Source organism: Lepidochelys kempii, chromosome 1, assembly GCF_965140285.1.
Source record: "Lepidochelys kempii isolate rLepKem1 chromosome 1, rLepKem1.hap1, whole genome shotgun sequence".
Taxonomy (NCBI): Eukaryota; Metazoa; Chordata; order Testudines; family Cheloniidae; genus Lepidochelys; species Lepidochelys kempii.
The window spans coordinates 268,227,625-268,247,527 of record NC_136380.1 but is presented as its reverse complement, the minus strand read 5'-3'; the positions used below and the strand labels follow the sequence as shown (position 1 = coordinate 268,247,527).

At 36.8% G+C, this 19,903-nt stretch overlaps 1 protein-coding gene and 2 long non-coding RNA genes across 6 annotated transcripts in view; 2 read left to right on the top strand and 1 right to left on the bottom strand.

Annotated features, from left to right (window-relative positions):
• Nucleotides 1-1,017: 1,017 nt before the first annotated feature.
• Nucleotides 1,018-8,108, bottom strand: LOC140905000 (uncharacterized). 2 transcript variants are annotated; one of them, XR_012156704.1, is made up of 3 exons: nt 7,888-8,108; nt 6,935-7,014; nt 1,018-1,443 (listed from the first exon to the last, which is right to left on the bottom strand). It is a non-coding gene; the product is annotated as an uncharacterized LOC140905000 (long non-coding RNA). The 2 variants fall into 2 exon arrangements; XR_012156705.1 differs by having other exon boundaries at nt 7,822-7,889.
• Nucleotides 1,751-3,919, top strand: LOC140906642 (uncharacterized). The gene is made up of 3 exons (XR_012157187.1): nt 1,751-2,249; nt 2,780-2,835; nt 3,180-3,919. It is a non-coding gene; the product is annotated as an uncharacterized LOC140906642 (long non-coding RNA).
• Nucleotides 8,109-8,206: 98 nt separating the features above from the next.
• The window catches only part of LOC140904998 (dynein axonemal heavy chain 12), an 84,517-nt gene continuing 72,820 nt past the window's right edge, over nt 8,207-19,903 (top strand). For all 3 annotated transcript variants that reach the window (XR_012156696.2, XR_012156697.2, XM_073327472.2), the window contains exon 1: nt 8,207-8,336. The gene's annotated coding sequence lies outside the window, so the exon portion shown is untranslated. The remainder of the gene's footprint in view (nt 8,337-19,903) is intronic.

Here is a 19,903-nt window from a genome sequence, read left to right as displayed (position 1 = left end):
CCTTCTTCACAGTGTGTGCTGCCTTACTTTGTAAGTAGCCCCATTGATTTCATTGTGACCATTTGCAGAGTAAGATACTACTCAGTGTAAGTAAGTGTGCAGAATCTGACCAATCGTCTGTTTCTATTCTAAATCTGTGTTGGGAAACCACTCAAATATAATGTTTCACTTATCAAGTGGTAAAAACCCTCTTCATGCCAACAACCTGTATTGGCAGTAAGTATTAACATATTTTATGTTCAAAGTTATTGCTTGTTTAATAGATTTGAATACTCACCAGTAGATTTTAATATCCATCAACCAAAGCTGGATGCACAATCTGCCTCATAAATAGATGACATTAAAAATAAGGAGTTTGATAGTGCATCACTAGATAATATATTGAGTTTGCATTTATTTTCTGAAACATATGCAAAACAAAGTTGCCTGTATTTCCCTTTTTAAATGAGAACATCTGTTTTTACTGTTACTGCATTTTATATGTTTTATTTTTTTATATTTGTTCATATGAATTTTGCATTAACTTTTCTTATTTTCATACTGAATTGGCAATCTCATTATTTTTAGAGCCAACTAGAAAATTATTTTCAGTGCTAAGAGTTTATTTGCAATACATTTATCACTTCGTGATATGAATTCAGTATCTCTAAGAAGTTAGACAGTCTTTGACTCAGAAGAACACACATTCTCATAGGATTAGAGCAAACTATGGCTGGAATTAACCATGTACCCTCTTACTGTTAAATGAGATTTGAGAGAGAAGTAGTGAAATACTTTATATACATTTTATAATCTAAAACTCCATTTTAATAGGGCAGGTAACTATAAAATTGTATACTTGATTGAGTTCAGTGTTGTGAAGGAGACATCTACATCAAGGAGTTAAACAGAAACTATTCTTCATGTTTGTTTTGTAAGGTTATTATTTTTTGCAGTACAGAGCATAACATACTTTGCCAAAAACAATATAATTATTTTTTACAGAACACTTTTAAAGAGAATAAACTGTTACGAAAGAGGCAGAAAAAATATCACTGGCATAAACACTGTCTGTAGATGAGACTAAAATAATTGAAGTGAAATTGCTTTCATTTATGGCTAACAAGCTCAGGCATTTTGCATGATCTAAGCTATATTAAAGCTTTTTGGGAAGAGATTATTTTTTGTATGACGAGTACTTTAATAGAAGTATCATAGTTTATGGTAAAATAGAACAGCAGTACAGCTCAAGTTACATTCATTTATTCAGATGAAGTAATATTCTACCAAACTATTCTACAGAAACAGGGGGAGAAATTACTGAAACCTTTTTGCCAACGTTTATCCGTTTCAATTACTTTTGATGGTATGTATTCCTTGTGTGCTTTAGCTATAGTACCTTTATATCGACAGTTGGTAGCACAAGTCTTTTAAAGCACAAAGAGTAGCAGCTCTTCAGCCAATCTGTGATAAAAGAGAAAAAAATGAAATCACTATGGAAACTGCAGGAAGAATCTAAAAGCTTTCTTTATAAAGTAAATGTCTGATGTTTGTGACTGCGGGGGCACAAAATTCATAAATCTGTATGATGCTATCATTTCTGATTTGTTATCTCAGCAAATGCCAGGTCTAAGCAGTCTGACCTTAGCTTTATTAAGAGCTTCCTTTTTAGAAACAGTTACTATTCAACAATGGAAAGACTGCAGTGCTGCAAGTGGGGGAAACTAATTTGTTTAAAATGTGGCTTTCAAAAAAAAAATCACAGAGACCTCAAGGCTTAGAGAGTCAGGAACACTGTGAGGTTTTTAGTAATGCAGCAACTAAGGGAGCTGAATGCAATTCAGAAAACTTATGTTTCATTTCCATTACATGCCTGTCTTTGATCTCAAATTGAAAATCTCTGACCTTCCTCCTCCAATCCAGAAGCAAATAAATACTAAAGAAAAGGAAACCCCCTCTTCTTTCAGCACACAGGGCCTCTAAGACTGAAGAATGAAGGTGACTGCTACTATGAACCTGTTTGGACACCAGACAGCAACAAATACCTGTCTCAGTGGAGGAGTTTAAGAGCACTGCAGAGATCTTCAGGCAGTGCAGAGTATCTTGGCTTACACAGGCCACGGTCTTTATTTCAAAACAGTACTAGTCGTGGTTTCTCTGTACCTGCTACTGAAGAATTAGAAGAACAGGAGGACAGCAGTAAATCTTCTAATCCAAAACTCTTCATGTCACAGAAAATACCCTGAAGTCTAAGCAGGATGAGACTCTTGGTAAGTACATCTCTACCATTACATTTGTTGCTGTAAACTTGTATGGATACTTTTCTGCCTTATGTGTCTAGTTCAAGTAAGACCTAAGTTTTTTGGGAGGGAAAGGAGGAGGAGATGGGGACAGCATATTCTTCTTTTAAGAGTATGGCAAATTTCCTGTCAATTTTTGCTTTTCCAGTATTAATGTCCAGTGTATTTCATGTTGTATGCGTGTTCCCATGCTGTTTTAGACATTTTACAAACACTGCTAGCCTGGTGTTTTGAGGCATTTATGAACAAATAGTTCTCCTTGACTAAATGAAAGTGAACAGGTTTGGGGTTAAGTACCCATATTATATATTTAAGCCTAATATGTATATCTCAATAACATAGTATTAAACATGCTGATAATGGCTAGAGAAGCACAAATGTTTGTCAAACCACATGTTTTAAGTCTTCAAAACACACGGTGGGTATTTTAACTTCTATGGATTCAATTTAAAATATTGATACTAAATGTATAACAGGTATGATTTTAAATTATTTTACAGAAAAATAACTGATGTGGGAGTACAGAAAAAAATCTCAAGTACTTTCTGATTTTAAGGTACATTGGTGAATGCTACTGTGGAGTATTATATTATTAACAATAAAGCTTTGTAGATTAGCCATGGGGAAACACTGACAATAAAATTTCTTGCAAAAGTTGGTAAATCTTCCTGTAATAAAAATAAATTCTAAAAATTGGCGTCTTTGTAGCTTTTTATGCATATGATGAAAACTAATTATCAGTGGAGAAAATTTGACTTGGTAGAATGAAATTAAATTGCTTTTTTAAAGACTTCCTTAAACAGTGCTAGCTAGGGAGAAGTCCAATAATATTTTTAGCTCTGAATTGTAAAGCCTTTGCTACATTAATAAATCATGTTGCATTCTGACTTTTATCAAAAGATTAAGAGGAGGAGAACTGCATACGGCACAATGAAGCTACAAGAGAAGCTCTGACTGTTTTGTTTTTTTCCCCCTTCATCCTGCTACTGTACACATGGCCTTTCAAGATGAGCAACTCCCATAGAACAGCATTTACTGCGGTAGGTCAAAACTGGCTGTAAGTCAATGACAGTAATAAATTAATCATCAAATTATAATGTGTAGTGTACTACTTAAACATACTATATCCAATATTTGAGGGGAAAGTGATATATTGTCCTTTGATGTCTACCACATTTGCATTATTTTTAGGAGAATTTTATTTTTTCTTATGCTGTTTAGGGTTATGTATTTATTTATTGACTAACTATTGAAATGAATAAGACTAGAATTGACATGCAAGTGCACGGAAAAGAAACTGTTTCATTTACCCAACAAAGCTGCAAATACAGCCTCCTTGTAGCAATTTATTTGGGGTAACACTTAGCTGTATATGAGCTCTAGGCACAATGCTGAATGAGGTGTTTAAATTTAGTTTTTTACTGTGGCTGAGAACAAGATGTAAAATATATTTTCTGCAAGTAAAGATTCCTAAACCTTGCAAAGAAAAGCTTTGTTTTTTGAAGATGGGGTACACTGTCACAAGTCCTAGAAACTGGCAGGCTAAAAAAAGGATGTCAACTGGAATGAATTTTTACCAACAGATCATGTATCAAATGTATAATTTGTTGATATAGGAATACGAACTGATGAAATATATCTTTGACACTAGTGTGCTACATTGTTATATAGAAGCTTTGTAATAGTCTTGATGAGTTCTAATCTTTGACATTTGCTTTTACAAAAAATCTAGTTGATAATTCAGTACCCTAATTATGTTTCTATGAAAACAGTTCAGACGAAAGATGTTATGTGATCTTCAGCCCTGTGTTATATTAAAAAAAAAGGTATTAACTTAGTAACATATCAGAAGTGTCTCTTTGATGAGTTTAATGATACTTTTCTTGAATACCTGTTTTTATAGCGTCATTTACAAATATAATTGAACACATTTTTATTCATCATTTTTTCTAAACTACACGTTGTACTTGCCCAAATGCTAAGCAAAATAGGTACTGGCTCCACTCTAATATTTACATATTTTATTTTTGTAGTTGGTATTAATATTTTAAACATTTGCTGCAATAATAAAGACCAATACTTTAAACAAATGTGTGCGTTTTGCAACAAGTAACTTTAAAAGGAAAATAAACAAGTGAAAAGTAAGAGTTCTGCTTTGTATTAAGAAATCAAAGTCATTATGTTAAATGTGAATTATATCATTTGGGAATACTTTCTATTCATTTTTCAAATCAATCTACTAGCAAATGTTAAGTTCATAAGTATTTATGTCCCTGGTAAAGTTAACTTTTTACACATAATTTGTGTACAAACTGAGATAAAAGGTTAATTAAGGTTATATGCTCTGAGATGTTGTATGTATTTCTGCATATATAACATCTACATATAGTTGATATTTTTTATTCTGTTATATTTGGAATGAATAATTTCTTAATACATGACTATTTACTATAAAACCATTAAAACACTGAATCCCTGGGGGGAAATGGATACCTGATACTGGTATGTGGCTTTGTGTCTGAATGTATAACACTCTGACTTAGCTGAAAGAGAATACTGTAGCAGTGTGTCCTCAGGTAAAATTCTCAGACACTAGATTATTATGTAATATACAGTAGGAGTTCTGTTTTATTTACAGTCTTCTTTTGGGAAATATAATTCAAATTTTTCAGATCAAGTCATGTAGATATTTGAGGGTATATAATTGACATTGTGCCTAGGGAATTATAGGTGTATACCTCCTGATTTTGTTAATGGGCGTTGTATACCTAATTCCGTATGTATATTATTGAGAATGCCCTTTACACTTAGAAAAATACACATTAAACATCATTTCTCATATTTTGTGCTTTTACAAAAAACAATTCTCATTGGAAACTACTACAGATAAATAAACTCCACCTTCTCTATGTCACTTTTCATTGATACCCAAGAGTTTGTGTTTTATAGCAAAGTGCATATTATTGGGTGCTTGTGATTGACTTGGCTGGAATTAAGAGCCTTCCTCTGTGTCTAAGGTGGCTTTATGGGAAGTGTAGTAAAACTTCCATAAGAAACTTCTCTCCCCTTTTACTCATAGCATAAAGAATGTTCTCTCCGTAATGGACATGGTGAGGAGAGTTCTTCCTATAATGTCATTAAGGATAATGGGATGGACATTATGTATTTGCAGGAAATGTAGACTGATATATCTAGTTTATCTTTCTATAATGCACCCAGCACAGTGATATCTCAGTACTGAAAATTTTTCTTTTCACATCCCTCCTGCATCCTTTCAGTTATGATATTTTTGACATGTATGGCTATATAAGCTAAGATGCAATTGTTTAAAACCTACTCTAACAATTCAGCAAGACTTGTTCTGTTGAGGACCCAAGTATTGGAAGAAGTATGGTAGACTTGGTTCAAAATGAAATATTCAAGGCTAATGTGCTTGGGTACGGTCTAATCAAGTCTTGACATCGAATGTGACCACACTCAGACATTTGCCATATGATAAACAGCTGGAGTTTAGAGTGCTCTTTTTACAATACAAAGTTAGTGGTCTTCATTTTGCTTTTCCCAGAAGTAGCACTCACGCTGTGTAGAAAAGAAATTGCCACATTATGGTACATACAGCCGAGCTGTTCTTTGGAATTGCACTGGATGTAAATCAGTGTAGCTCCACTGAAGTCAATGGAGCTACACAGATTTACGCCAGATGAGGATGCCAGCCCTTTATCTTTCCCCAGCAGTTATTTTTCACCTCTTCCTTATGGCAAATTCTCGTTTGTTATAAACTTGCATAAAATAGAAAGGGGAATCATCCTAAAACTCTCAGAAACTGGTAATAAAATGTCCTTTTTAACATGGGGAAAATATTCATGTTTAACATATGTATACAGTAAAACATTCTTCACGTACCCCTGCAAATACTTCAGTTGTTGACATAGGTAAGTTATTTCAACATTTTCTTTATATACTGATATTCTGAAAAACTAAAATAAGACATTCAGGAGTAAACCTTCAGCAGAGCATGAGAATCCACAGTCCTGGCTATGTAAAATGCATCCTGCACTGCAGAGGATTTTCTGCCCTGCAGGGCGAGTTCCAATGAATGACATTGATTCCTATTAAAAAGGCACTCCCCTCCCTTCTTGATGGACAGGGGTAATTGTAAAAGGCCACTTGACCCTTATCATTAATGGGGAAGCACAATAAAATCCTCACTCAAGTAGAAAATATTACTCTGCACCTTTAAAAAATGACCACGGACTGTTTTTCAAAGAAATTTCATTAAGCTTGTGCAGTGTACTTTTATGGAGCACACATGAGAGAACTCTGTACTTACGCCACAGACAGTAACAACCAATATTCTATCCTGTTGAAAATCCATGTTTTTCAAGTGATATCTCTAATTTGCATTTTTATGATCAGTGGTAAAAATTGTTCATCTTATATTTCATATTTTATCTTGGTATGAAAGATTTTCTTTCTGTTCCCCACCCTTTATATACTTTAACTTGGCCTTTTTTAAAAACAAAACAAACAAGCTCCCTCCCATCCCCCAAAGTATTCACTCACTCACCTGTGCATTCATACAATGTTTAAAATACAGTTGAGACCAGCTTAAACAGAGGAAAAAGGAAATTGAGTTTAAAGGCTAAAATACTGACCTGCCCTGAACCCATTCACTGGGTGCCCGGTATGTCGAATCAGTAGTTGTTCACAGATTGTTGTACTGTCTACTGTAGGCCTAAGTGGGTGCATAAAAGCCAGAATATTATCCTTAATTTATGAGCTATTTCTTGATTTTTGTCTTTACAACTAAACTCATAACTTATTTTATATGAAGCTTGTTTTGCTAAAACTTGTTTATGAAAACCTAGGTGACAGAACTGGAGGGGGGCCTAGGATGGCTAATATTATGACTACCTAGATAACCCTTTCTAACATTGTTTCCTTTTGGGATTTCTACATTCACCCCAGATTAAAACTGGGAGCTGACTTCCAGTGGAAAATCTTCTGTATGTTAAAGATAACACATGTAGCACTATGTCACATTGTCACTAGACAATTCACTTTTATTAAAAACTAGAATATTTGCATGTAAAAACATGGCGGTGATTATCCAGAACAGTTTCATTTAGCCTTAAATTATGAACATTCCATAAAGCATAGTACATCAGTTATTGACCTGGTATAATTTGAATTCTTTATTACTACTGGAGTCTAATATTCCTATACCATGTCTAACCATTAGGCTCAGTCAGATTTCAGAACAAGAGAGCCTGAACTGAAGGTAAAAAGAAAAGGAGGACTTGTGGCACCTTAGAGACTAACAAATTTATTTGAGCATAAGCTTTCATGAGCTACAGCGTGAAGGTAGTATTTTTTAAGTTTAAATGGGAACATTTCTATGTATAAGATACCAAGCTCATTTCTTAACCAAAATGTGGTTATTTACAATTCATTTTTCCCCATGGGGATATAAGGAGAGCTTTGTATTTCAGCAAAAAGTAAAGTACTAGTAAATAAAGAGTTAAAGTGAAGGCAGGCTCACTGGTTTGTTGAGATCTGTCACAGTCTGAGTGGCTGGCTACATATCTGTCTCAGGAACAATAGCTACCTGTATTCTGCACGGACTGCTGGGCAGGCACTAGCAATCTGGAAAAGGTCTGTCTCTGTTAGAGGTTTCTTAGTGAGAATCCCTAATGACAGTCCCACTTTTCATTGGGAGGAAAAAAATCCTGTCTTCTCTCTTGATGAAGGACAGAGCTTTGATCATTGTCATTCAGCCTTGACTTGGCCTGAGGTTTAGGTTCTCAGCCTAGAAGACAGTAGGCTATCTTCTCTCTCTCTCTCTCTCTCTCTCTCTCTCTCCCTCTCCCCCTCACCACCTCCCCCCCCCCCCCCAACACACACACGTAGGTTTGCTGGTCTGTGCAGGCAGATTAGTGTCACAGCTGTAACTGAGGCACAGAGCAATAAACATAGCAGAACCAATTTCCATGGTGGCAAGAGGGGGCACGGGAGGTGACAACAATGAGAAGGATCTCTTCTTCTGACAAGTTTTAGGTAAGAGAGAATATTTATACATCACTCAAGTATTTTATATCCTTCTAGAGGACTTAGAAGTTGTTACATTTAAAATGTGCCTTGTTATTAAAATATTTTACTTTACTGCTGTATCCAGGCTGTTACTAGCCTATATACCAGTAATTGCAGTGCTTTGTGTTACGAGAATGACTGGAGAAAATAGGCAAGGTTTCTTCACTGGCGTAGTAGCTATTACAGTTGCTGTTTAATGAAGGTTTCTTCTAATGTTCAACTTTTTTAAAATTCACCATGAAGCTTCATTTCAGGTAAGGTAAAATTATATTTAGTCATAATAAATATAGGGACACAATAAAATGGTTTTGTTGCTGGCAGGACCCATGCAATATTAAAACAGTGCTCCTTCAACCCTAATTTGTAATTATTTTACACTGTTAACTGTACTGGGGTCAGAGAGCTTTATAAATTAATGAGGTTGCCTGCTGAGTTCAAATAGTATTATCTACATGAGCTGCTGCTGCAGAAGGCAGAAATTATTCCAGCATATTTTTAATGTAGGTATAACCTTCTGACTTTAAGATATTGCTTTTGGAACACTTTCCATTAAACAGTAGTTTATATACTCTGCAATGAAAATGGGATACTGATCCATTTTAATAAGGACAAGTTGAGCATAAGAAAAATGCTTTTCCTGTAATGAGACGACGAGAATATTTGATAGAATTTTTTTAATTAAAATTGTTTAGATTATTACAGTTGCAATCAATGATATTGTACACTTGTTAAATGTTTACAAATAACTAATGTTCCAAAGACTGGAACAAGAACAAAAAACAATGTTTCATGTTGAAATAGAAAATTAAAATACTAGACTGTGTAGCGGGTTTAAAAGAACAGATCGAATAATTTAAAGAATAAAGTGAAATAACTACAGCATGAGAGGAGGTTGTGATAAACTGGAATAATGTACCACTGTTTTCAATCAAATATTAACCAGATAGTATTTGGGCACTTAGAAGTAGAATTTGGAACTAATTCTCAAATGAGAGGGGGAAAATCTATTTACCGTACAATTCCCATATTGAAATAAACTTTCATATTGCAAGCTTTAAAGCATTTGTTATATTGATTGTAATCTATAATATATTGGTTAAAGAAGGGAAATGGAAGGCAGTTTGAAGCTGAATATACAGTAATCTGTGCTAAAGATTCATTTTATTCAGAGTCTCCCATTTACAAGACCGATTCTGAGCTTCCTGTGATATATTGTTATGTAAATATGGTGCAGCAAGGGAAAGCAGCACTATGGAGATTCAATTTACTTTGAAAGTTGTTCATTATAGAAGGGATGAATGTTATTTATTTGATGTGATTCAAAGGCTAGAAATGACTTTTTCATTGTGAAGCCTATTGTGATGGGTGCAGGGTGATCTAATCTTTTTAATTTTGGCTTTCACACCAGTGGAGATGAAAAGAGATCTAAGCTCATTTATTGGTTGCTAAGTCCTGCTGGAGGCCTAAGTACCATTCGTGGTTGCTATGGCCAATCTGACCTCAATCTATGCAGTTTTAGGGACTTAAGCAATCCTTTTTTATTTAGGAGCATGTACCTTGATTTATGTCCAAAATTGAGCCTGAATGTCTTTGTCTGCAAGTGATAAATGGTGGCATACAATTCATCAGTTCTTACAAGTAAACACTGCTGTCCCACTAAAAATATGTTTTGTTCTGAGTTAATGGTATGGAACAAGCCAGTCTCCACAAACAGCTATCTTTTATTGTAGAGAGCCACTGAAACTTGGAGCAAAGTGAAGGAAATTGGCATTCATCTTCTTACATTAGCATTTCATTTGTGCTATCTGATGATGAGACTCTATGTAGATTGACAATGAAAGGCTAGCATTCCATTTCCCTATCTGAATATATAATGGATAGATTCTGAATGTATTTATTCTGTAGGGATAGTAAAAAGTCAGAAGTGCTTTCTCTGATAGTGTTTGTCTGCCACTTCATTATCACTAACTCTTAAAGTACATGCAGTCAAACAAACTGTGACTTAGCTCAGGGAAATTCCCAGTTTCAGTTTGAGGCAAGTACCTTGAATTCAAAGAGTATCAGATTTTTGTTACTACCAGAAATGTTCTCCTTGTGTGATAGTTAATGGTGCTTGCACCTTCATGTATTACAGAATCTCTTTCAAAAGAAACTACTGTGATTAAGAGGTTATTGAATGCAGAGTGGGTTTTAGGAGAGGAGTAGTAAAACGTTTCTTATATTAAAATTACTGGTTTGATTTGTCATTTGGCGTCTGCATGCTAGGCTAATGTGATAATGATCCCAGATTAGCAGCGGCAAAATCATTTTCTGTTTTTAGCATACTTCAAATACAGAATAATGCTTCATAGTACTTTTCTTCAATAATGAGTTAATAATTTTTGTACTAAATTGGCTACCACAGGTTACTACTATGAGGGGGGGGGATGAGACAAATTAAGTGTTGTACCTGGTAGCTGACATTGTTAAAGAAAGGGAAACCTAATCAGTAATTACACATTTTTAAGCTGAAAGTGGGTTTGAGGCTTTTCCTCTCTTTCTTCATGTAATAGCTTAAAGTAAGAATTTCTGAAGAAAGTCATTACTCTTTTTTAAAAAAATCCAGCTTGTATAAGAAGTGTAAGAAAAAAATAATGGCTAAACTACAACCCGTTGATAGAAATTTGGGGCCCGGTACATTAGGATCACTGGGGCCCCATGCCCTGCCATTTCACTTTATTTACACAGACATTAAACATGTTGGGGGGGTGAGCTTGGGACCCCGTTACAGTTATCCCCCTTTCGCCTCCTCTCAGCAGCCCTGACGATGGCCCAAAGAGATGCTACTTGGATAGAACAAAATTAATTCCCCAAACAATTTGAGAATTTCTGTTTATTGTCTTTAAAATATTGTTTTTAAAACAAAAGTAGTGCATGCTGATCTTTTCATGTTACTAAGATCTGATGCATGTTTTTCTCATGTAGCTTAATTGTTTTCAGAAACAGAATAGAATAGGGGTTAGTGTTTTGTTTGAACACATGAAACTATTATTTAGTCTTCCTAATCTCAGCACTTCAAATAAGAATTAACTGCAATGGCAGAAAGTTTTTCAATAGATTAGGCAGGTAATAATTGCCACTAGAATCAATGCCCAAAGAAATGGAATTTGTAAGGTGGAGCTTTACAGCACCATTGAGCTGCTTTTCAGCATTGGATTGATGGTAGAATTTGGCAGGACATTCCTTGGGGTTAGTTTACTAGGAGTAGCACTGTGTTAGTAGTTAATGCTAAAGATGATGTAAAAGACAGGAGACAGAAAATAAACTGGTTGATCTTTTTTTTCAAAGTCTAATCATAACACTCAGGTTTTCATTTATTGGATGTTTATAACTGTAAAAATCAGTATTGCATGGCTCAGAACAAGCTTGCTGAAATGTTTACATTCAAATAGTGCCAAGCACAAATGCCTTAATGACATTTTGATGACTTTCACTTAAGATGTAATAAAAGCAGAATGTAATGTAAAAACATAGTTTAAATAACTAATCTGTAATATTCTCATCTTCAAAACAGGAATGAGAACATCATCCTTTCTAGTTTACAGTTTGCCCACATTGGTATTACAGTATTCATACATTGTTTTTTCAAAAAAGAAAAATACAGCAAGTTTATTAGATGTATGTAAAATTTGTATTTCACTCGTCCACTGCAATTTAACAGAGATTAGAATAGTTCCACTGAATGCTTCTGATGTGTATTTGTGACCACACCCAAACCAAGTTGTGTGTCAACTGGACTCCTCTTGTGGGTAACCATGACTCACAGGAATAAGATTTGCAGCATCAGGCCCCACAGTATATCCTTACTCATATTTTTATTCTGCAACTTTTATTATAACTGTAATTCTGCAGTGTCACTTAAATACAAGTATTCATTGATACCACTGATTCAAACTTCTAGATTTCTACTTAGAATTCCTCCACTTTACACTTTTATCTTCTTTCTTAACTGATGCCAAATACAGCAGTATTGATTAATCAGAGGAGATGCTGTTTAAGTGTTTCAGTTGTCACGCTTCCGTTGGAGACTGAGTGCATCATTTTCACCACTGACTCATCTTCCACTGGTCCACAGCAAGAATTTTGATTTCTGTGCTTGGGACTCCCTTGAGCTTATGAACCAGGTCATATTTATTTGGTGTATGGTTTTAATATCTGTAGCAATATACTGACTTTCTACTTTGGAAATATAATGTAATTAAGGTATGTTTCAAAGGTGCAGATAGTTGCAGGAAAATTGGAAATATTTTTAAAACCTCATAAAATCAGTGCTGCTCTGTTAATACAGTTAATCATTGTTCTTTTCTCTCTCTGACTAGATTAACTGGTATATTAAGGGTCAGATTTTGAAATCTGGGTGCAGCACTGTAGAAACCTGTATTTGCTTTTTCAAATCATCTAGTTATATATGTAAACAGGTAGGCACTTGCAAATGTATATAACCTTTAGCTTAGACACATGGATTTTTTTTTGATACACCCATTGTGCTCTCCTTTGAAAATCTGACTCTGAGTCTGTATTTTTAGAAGAGAAATTTAAGAATATACAAATCATAACAAAATAATCTTACTGAAAATTGTCAGTTACGTAGTGTAGTTCATATTTATCCTATGACACATACATGTGCTATTGGGTGATTGCCTGTTCTTTAGACTCCTCCCCTGAGTAAGTTCCATAACAGAAAGTTAACTTCTCTGTAAGAAAAATAAAAAACTTGTGTGAAACAAATTTCTCCTAAAACTTACTGGAACATGGTAATTTCCGGCCTGGATTCTTTTACACTGTAATAGGATATTTTTGCAGAGGATTGGGTGGCTCAAGTGATTGGTATGTCACATGTAGATAAATGCTTGAACTTGGCACAGGTTGGTAATAAAGATGTATTGTATGGCTGTATGGCTACAGCATCACCAGTCTGGTTCCTATCCCGCTCTCTTCTTGCTTGCTGTAGATCCTTGCCCCTTCACTAGCATGGGTGCTGGATTTGATTTGGCTTCAAAGCCAGGCCCGCTGCTATTACACTGCTCCTCCATTCTCCAGAACAAAACCCTACTCTCAAGGTCCTCTGTTTAAAATATCCTTCAGTACAATAGCCCTACCATATCCCCACCAATTTAGCACAGGTCTATCCTGTGCACTAAGTTTGGTAATGGGCTTCTGGAAATACTGACATGATTACATACGGTATAAGACCGTATCATAATGCATACATACAAGGGGGCGGGACTAAGGTTGCACAGGCACCCTTCATTCTGGCATTTCCTATCTTGAATGCTTGACTGCCCTTGGTAATATTCTTTTAATGTCATTTCTGTGTGTTTTTACACACACACACACACACACTGCAGCCAATTTAGTTTCCATGATAATTATAGCTTTCAATATCATGATTTTTGTGCACTTAAAATCTAAACTATAATGTTGCACTGTCAAGGTTCTTTGTGTTTTGTCTTCCTAGTTCTTTTTTTTTTTCCTTATCCCTCTCACTGCCCATTCTCTCCTCCCCCCTCCACCAGCCAATATCAGGTGACTCTGCCATTAGGCTGCTGGCTGAGTTTGGGCAGGTCACTTTGGCTCTCTGTGCCTTGGTTCCCCCATCTCTGAAATGGCAATAATGACACTAACCTCCTTTTTAAAGTGCTTTGAGATCTACTATATAAGATCTAGATATTATTATTCCATGGCAACAATCCTTGGTGAATCTGCATCCCTGCTCACACTTAATGTTTGAGTTTTTTGTGGGGGAGGGTGTTAAGGGTAAAAGCTGCTAGAATGATTTGGATGGGCACTTATTAGTGTCCATGTGATTTATAAATTGAATACATGTATAATTTTATTAGTCAAAAATCACAGTTGGCGAGCAGTGTAACACAGTACTGCAACTTTCCTCTCATTCCCCACTTATTCAGTATGTGCTGTTGGTGAGTAGGAAACACGTTTTGGCTAGTGACCTGCTGGATGGTTTCTCAAGTGCTGCATGACTGGTGACTATTCAAACATCGCCTGCTCTGAGGCTGTGTCCACAAAAGAAAAGGAAGAAATAATTCTGACTGTATTTGCCTTCTGGCGTTTGTAAGTTCTTTTGATCCAGAGATGTTCATGTTAACAGCTCCTGAATCCATCTGTGCTTAGCTCACAATTCCTTAGCCTTAAAGTATCTGTAACAGATTATGTGAAAACTAAACAAACTCCTTACAATACTTTAGGCCCTAAGACTGAAATTCACCTCTTCCTGCATAAAGGATTGCCTGCACTTCAGCCTATGCATACCCAGGTGTCTCGCCTCAAACCTCCTGGTGATCCTAGTGTCAGACAGCAGCAGCCGCACCCCTCCTCTTGCTCTGTGTTTTCGATCTTGAAAAGGATCTGATCAGATTTCTCCCCATACAGTGTACTGAGTTCATTTATCACATTTAAAACGTAGATCCAACCACAATTCAGTCTTTTGGATCAGAATTTCTTTCCCGTTCATACCCCATGCGTATAGATGTGCTTGATGTGCATTCAGTTATTTGCATATTCAATGTGCCATTCTATATTCAAATTGTGAAAACACTAGTAAAATGGTTTGGGTGAAATTTCTAGTCTCTCTCTCTCTCTCTCTCTCTCTTTTTTTTTTTTTTTTTACATCTTGTGGTTTTTCCTCCAGGCCATCAAGGCATTTCCTTCAGCTTCTTTTGCTCTCTTAGCCTGTGTGCTGATCATGGCTGTATTGCTTTCAAACCTCTCCTCTAGAGAGGTAAGAGAAGTTTGCAGTTTTTCATTTGTCACTCGTAATTCCTGAAGCACTTCTACAAAATAATCTTTATCTTCAATAGCAGTTGCCATCTTCCTCTGGGCCTACAGCAGCAGAAAATTGTAGCAGCGTGCTCATTGCTGAGGGCATAGACTTGAATATAAAGAAATCAATGTTTTATTCATGCCTTTTGGCATTTTAAATGCTTGAATCTACGTCTCAGAAATTGCACTATTCTGAGAGTAAAGGGAGGAGAACCTGTACCAGTAAAACATGCACGTGTGTTTCTGAGAGAAAGCGAGAGAGTGGCTCTGTCTATCTTAGGTACTTATATATAGCCCCCATAACTGCAGTATCTGAACGCTCCACAATCTTTAATTCATTTATCCTAACAACACTCCTGTGAAGTAGGGCAGTACCGTTGTCCCCATTTTACCCTTACCACTAGACCATCCTTCCTCTCTAGGACTCATGAAAGGTGCTAAAATTGAGGTCCTCTGGTCACAGAACAGGTGTGACATGGCAGCAGCAGAGTAAATTTTTCTGTTTCTTCCCAACAATATGCCTCGAACCTGGCCCAAAGGAGCCACCATTGAAATACGAGGACAATTCAGACTTTATACTGTTTGATCCTAAATGTTCCAACCAGGGTGTCACTTATGCCAATTGTGATGCAGACACCTCTCTGCTCAGCAAGACTAAGATAATTTACTTTCACATAGGATACTAATTTATAAACAGATCAAGTGGTGACAACTTTCAGTCCTAAGCTAGTGATTGGGCTCCCATTCTGCAACTGACTTCAGTGGAGAATGGGGCCCAGTCACCAGCTTATTCATGGCACAGCAGTACATCTGCATGCTCTCAGCCGCAGGACTGGCACATTAGAGATTGAAAGATCTATGGTCTGTCAGCTCAAAGGCAGGCAGTCCCTCTTCTGCTACAAAGAGAAGACAATTCCTCCATACTTTTCACTCAAATATAGCAAAATCTACAATAGAGATCACTTACTCACTTCTTTTAAATAGTTCCCAGACATTAGTGGTGGAGAGTTGCTCCTCTTCCCTGAGGATTCCCACAAGGATGGTTCTTGCCACCTCTTATTCAACATTGATTGTATGTAAGAACACTAGTAAGGATTGTGAGCCATACAGACTCCACTGTTATCAATAGGCAGATGATACCCTTTGACGTTCAATGTCTCTGTTTCGACAGAGAGACAGTGCAGAACCCCTGAAGACAGACTGCCCGAGAGAAAATGCGACCTGTGCCAAGAGTAATTGGCTCAAGTTTAATCTACATAAGATGGAAGTGATGTTGGTTGGCGGAGGAAACCATTTTGAGGCACTGGCTAAAACAGTAATCTCACTGAATGTGTCTGCTCCTGTTGATCAGAGGGATGTAGTCTCTGCATCCTACTGTATTCACTGCTGCTGCTGAAATCCCAGGAGGGACGAGTGGCAAATAAGGCCGCCTTTTACCTTTAGCTACTCTGCTGCAGTCACTCTCTGTTGTTGATTTAATGACAGTGACTCATATTTGTCAGCTCAAGACTCCACATTCACAATATATTCATTTTTGGGTCAACTCTAAAGGCAGCTGGAGGAGAATGCAGCAGATTGAAGATCTGTGTTTAAGCACCCCACCCCCCCCAACACACACTCTAGTGTAGTACACTCTCTCCCTCCCTCTCTCTCTCCCCCTAGCCCCTTTCAGAAAGCAGTTTCTTCTGGAAAATTGACCACTGGCACCTACCTCCTCACTGTGTAAAAAGTGTCTTAAACTGGAGTGTCTTTCTAGGGGTAACTGATGTAGAGCAGCTAGATACAACAGTAATGAGTGCTTTAGAAAGATGTTTTACAATAATAAAGTGCTATTACAAAGCACGTAGGAATGGCCAGCCAATCAGACTGCTTGAGTGGGTGAATGTCCCTATGTCTCTTTCCATGACTGATCATTGTTCTCTTCAGGGGATGGGAGCAATAGTTTTTAAAAAATCCCTTTTCCTACTGCTCTGACTTAGGGAGCCACAGCGCAGCTGCCTTCATCGTGCTGGCCACCAAGATACTGTATTGCATTTCTGTCCCCTGTGCTGTCGGTTTTGGAGGAGAGCAATGTGCCATCTCTTCCCTCTTGGTCACTCACTCCAGTTGGTTGCTGCCACTCAGTGGGGAGCAGTGGAAGGGAAGGAGCAGCTGCTGTGGCAAGGACTCAAGAGGTGGCCCCTGTTCTGAGCACCATCCTGTCCCCCTGGGCTCGCAGAGTGAGAGGAAGAATCCCTAGTTGACCTCCTGTCTGCACAGCGTGCCCTTGTGGGGGGAGGCCAGCAATGCAGACTTTAACAGAGTGCAGCAGCCATCATCCCCAGGGTTATGGCCAGGCTGGATCTGGAAATGACCAAATGTGCAAACTCCAGAGCAGTCCTGGTGAGATTGGGAATGCTGCTGCTATGGTTTCTATGGAAACAGAAGGGTATGATGGAAGCCAGCTGAGGCAGCTAACAAGAGCTCAGACTCAGCTGCTGGATGCTGATTTGATAATATGGACTTTTTAAAATAACCCTTTACCTTATTCCCCCACAACCAATCTCTGTTTCCATAGAAAGGGATCAGAAAGGCAGTGGGTTGCCAGCAGCAGTGAATGAAAACTCTTGCTTGTCACTTTCATCAGCTGTCTGTCATGCGAGACCTGCAAATACCAGTTTGCTAAAACCAGCTGCAGGCTCATAAAGTGTGTAGTAATTGTAATTTCAGAAGGAAAAAAAAGTGTGAAAGGCATTTTAAAGGTATTTTGTCCCTTTGTTGAATGGAATGACTTCAAGAATGGCATATTAGCTCTTTCCAACCTGTGAAGTTACACCAGATACCAGCACGGTCAGAATATTTTTCACAGATTGTGAAATCTCTTCTTTTATAATACAAGCATTTTATAAATAGATACAGTTATAACATATATTCTCAGAGGAAACCCAGATGTATCCATGCTCTAAACTGTTTATGTGGCTGGGTGGAAAAGAAAGAATATGGTTAATTTGTGATTCCTTTTAATTTGTCTTATTCCTTTTCATCTTTGCCAATATCATCCCTGCATTAGCATGTCTTGGTCTCTTAGCCCCAGTTACATAGTGTTTCAAGTTAATTTTTCTGGAGTTTTTCAAGTCATATCTCATGTGAAGGTCACTAAGTATTGATAAAAAAAGAGAATTCATTACTAAACTTTTATTATTTAATTGTTCTGATTTTTTTATTTAAGATATTTTTACAGTGGGGGGACTATAGTAATAAAATCTTCTGTATAAAATTAAAAAACTGACTATAGATTAAATTCAGCACCCATTTAGTTCAATGAGAATTATGCATCTGCATATGACAGGGCTGAATTAAGTGTAGCAACTGTTTCTAGTTTGGTAGATTGCTTCTGTTATTATTTTGCTAGTTGAGTGCTGCTAAATCTATTTTTTTGTTTACTTTTAGAATGTGAGCTCTGGATTGAATTATGATGGAATTTCCTAATGGTCAACCTTCTTTAATAATTTAGTCATTTAAATAGAGATTTTGAAACAAAAGAAATCAGGACATATGGGGGGGGGGGAGAGCAAGCTTTCTTTCTCTCCCCACACAAAATATATCAGCAGCTTAGTGTTAAGGTTATTATTGCAGAATCCACCAGTGAAAACCCTAAAACATAATGAAATAAGCAGCTGAGTGATGCAACATTTTGTCTGTGCTACTCATTAGTTTCGCTTCTCAGCCTCAACTACCTCCATTACATCAGCCATAGTCCATGTATCTCTAGCCTTATCTGCTGCCTTGATGTGCCAGAGGTACCTTGGCACACAGCTACTGGCCCCCCAGACCTCCCCAAATTTCCACTCTCCCTGTCTCCCATGTCGCACACATACTTTCCTGCTCACCCCACCTGTGGCCATGCTGAGGCCCATATCTTCTTGAGACCACTCTCAGATCTTCTGCTTCCCAGCCTGCTGGGTTATTTCCACAGCATGGCTATCTAGAATAGAACTGGTGAGAAAATGTTGACAAACATGAAAATTAATATTTTAGGTTTTGTTTTTCAAAATAGCCAGTGGAACTTGACAATTCTGTCAGCTAATCTGGCCGAACTCAGGTTCAGAGGAATAAATCTTTGTGTCTAATTAAAAAAAATGTCAGACGTACCTATGAGCTAACATGATATCTGACAGGTATCAGAGGTTTCAGAGAAGCAGTCGTGTTAGTCTGTATTCGCAAAAAGAAAAGGAGTACTTTAGTCGCTAAGGTGCCACAAGTACTCCTTTTCTTTTCATGATATCTGAGTGTGTGTATGTGAGAGAGAGGGAGGGAGAAATGTTTGGAGATGGTGGGGACTCTGGTGGTTTAATTAGAGGAACCCAAAGTATTGTGGAAAAAAACAGAGCAAAATTTCAAAAAGTGGCATTTAAAAATATTTCTTCAGCACAAGTTAGTAAATATTTTTTCTTAAAATTTTACATGGAAAATATAGTTATCCTCTGAAGAATTATTGGACCAAATTTAAAGATCTTCAGTGTATTCACTGAAGTGTGAAACACAGGAATTTTTCTTCCATTTTCAGTGCAAATTTCAATGCAACCTTTGCTATGGAGACTCTACCAACACCTCCAATGATACAGATAATAATTTAAATTTTTATTTTTTGGAGAAAAGCTTAGCATAAATAAAAGTACAGTTTCATTGTAATCATTTTTCAGTGTATTTAGCATTTTTCAGAAAAGAAATAATTG